The following is a 2,676-nucleotide window of genomic DNA, read 5'->3' as shown; positions in this document are numbered from 1 at the left end:
TATTTTACTTGTTTTGCATAATTTATTATTTATTTAAATTAATTTTTGCTTTTGATTTTGTTTCCTTTTGTATTTAAAAGGAAATAAACTTTTAAAAATCATATATTTGATTGAATGCTTAAACCATTTATTTAAAATATTATTGTGTTATAATAAAGGCATTTATAGTTATAAATTTTCTTTTCAATACTGCTTTGGATTAAGTCCAATACTTTTGAAATATAAATATTCATGATTACTTACTAAAGTTTATGTTTCTAGTTTTAATAAGCTCTTTAACTCGAGTTCATTTGGAAGTATGTTTTAATTTTGCAAGTAGAGGAGTTTATGTGTTTGTGTTATGTTTCCAGTTATTTATAGTCAACTTCTAGTTTACTGCATTTTGGCTTAAAAATCTGGGCTATATGGATTCCCTTGCATAGAAGTAGTTGAATTATTCATTGTGGCCTTATAAATAGCCACTATCACCTATGGTAGGGGCAAATAATTGAGGGTTTTGGTAAGATTATCAATGGATTATTTTATGTTTTTTAAAATTTATTTTCTTTTTAACCAATTATAAAATCATCTCAATTATTATATGTCATGTTACTTGTGTCATTAAAATTCTGTATCTTTCACTTTTTATTGTCTGCTTGATTTGAAAGAAGCATGGTAAAATCTTTCACTACTTTTGTTGAGTTGTGTACTTCTTTCTTTCCTTATAGAACTTTTTATTATACATTAGTTATAGTGTACGATGCATAAACATTTGTGATTGTTTTAATTATTTTATGTAATCTATTTGTCCAATCTACTAATAAGCTTATCAAAGACATTCTTCATTTTTATTACAATATTGTCAAATTTCCACATTTTCTTTTTATCCTTCCTGAGAATTGTCATCTTTCACTTACGTTACCCATTTGATGTTGCATGTTGCTACTTTTCCCGTTAGAGCCCTTACTACAGTAATCATAGTTATTTTAAATTCCCTGTTTGATGATTGTGACATGTGTATTATATCTGAGACTGTTATTTTTTCTTGCTTTTGGTTGTACCTTGTACTTTTTTGTCAAATGCTGGACATGTTTTATTGGTTATAGGAACAGAGGCAAGTAGATCTTTAGAATAAAGTTTCATGTTAATCTGGTTAGGAGCTGGGCTTTATTTATATTTGCTGTAGCTATAGGTGCCAAAGCTTGGCTTGAGTGTTTTCAATTTTGACTTCCTTCTTGACTTTGGGCTTATAGCAGTCCCTTGCAATGCAGTTTTGTTTTCTGCAGTTTCATTTACCTGCCATCAACTATAGTCCAAAAATAGGTGAATATAGTAGAATAAGATATTTTGAGAGAGAGGCCACATTTACATAACTTTTATGACATTATATTGTTGAAATTACTGTTTTATTATAATAGTCATTAACCTTCTACTTTGCTTAATTTTTAAATTAAATTTTCTCATACGCATGTACGTATAGGGAAAAACAGTATGGATAGGGTTCAGTATCATGCATGATTTCAAGCATCCACTGGGGGTCTGGGAAGGAATCCCCTGTAGATAAAGGGGAACTACTGTACCCTTCCTTAGAGTCTGTTTCTCAGCCATAATTCACTATGATACAAGACTTCTTTGGGTGCAGTGGTAAGGTAGGTAAAGAAAAGCATTCTATAATCTCCTAATTAAATCTTAGTCTTTTATTGGGGCCTGTGTCTCTGGCTTGTGAGCTTCACAAGGATTTCTTCTTGTATAACTTCCCTTCTTAGCTGAGACAGAAAAGCTAGAGGAGGCTGGAGTAAGAGGAATGCTCTTCCTCTACAGCTCAGGAACAAGGTCTTTTCCCTGGAGAGTAGGTTTTTGTTGTGGAGAAACCCATATTCCACAATGATCACTTTTCCCCTCCCCTTGCCAGAGCAAGGAGGATCTTCCTCCAGTCTTCATTGCGAGAACCTGGTAGAATTCAGGGAAGAAAAGCTCATGAAGTATGGAGCACCCAGCAATATCACCTTGTCACATTAGTCTACTCAGTCTCTAGTAAATTGTCAAAATTACCATTTAAATGTCCTTAGCAGTTTATATTTTTAATAGCTCCACTCTAGACAAGCAGATCTCAGCTCAGACTGAATTTTCCTGTCTCTCCAGATTCCATGGTAGAGGTTTGCATGGCAAACTTAGTTCTTTGACAGGGCTTAAAAAGTCACTGATTTTAATTTCATCCAACTTTTTCTTGTTGAAGGACAGGAGTGACAACTTCCAAGCTCTTCATACCTTGGAGCTAAAACTGGAAGTCCTGAATCCAGTCTTTATCATGATAAATATACATTGTGGGGGGGCTCATTTAATGGTTTTAATATTATATCTCACTTATCTGATTTTTAAATTATCGTTTGTTTAAAACATGTGTAGTCATCTTATTATGTTTAGCCATCTCCTGTGTAGTCATTTTATTACGTTGAACCGTCTGTCTATGTAATTTAGTTTTTGTTTCACTCCTTGTGAAAAGCACACAGCTAAATTTTGTTTCTTTTTTGAATGCAATCTGGTATTTTAATAGGCTAATTCAACCCATTACTGCCATACTGTTGTTGCACCTTCCAGCTATCTCTTTTCTTTGTCATTTGCGGATTCTGACGTTTGATTTTCCAAATTGATCACTTGTTTTTAGCAATCTTTTTTTTTTTACTTCCTCTGTTAACC

The sequence above is a fragment of the Rhinopithecus bieti genome, unplaced genomic scaffold (assembly GCF_001698545.2).
Source record: "Rhinopithecus bieti isolate Rb0 unplaced genomic scaffold, ASM169854v2 scaffold_3878, whole genome shotgun sequence".
Classification (NCBI taxonomy): Eukaryota; Metazoa; Chordata; class Mammalia; order Primates; family Cercopithecidae; genus Rhinopithecus; species Rhinopithecus bieti.
This window is presented reverse-complemented; position numbering follows the sequence as displayed.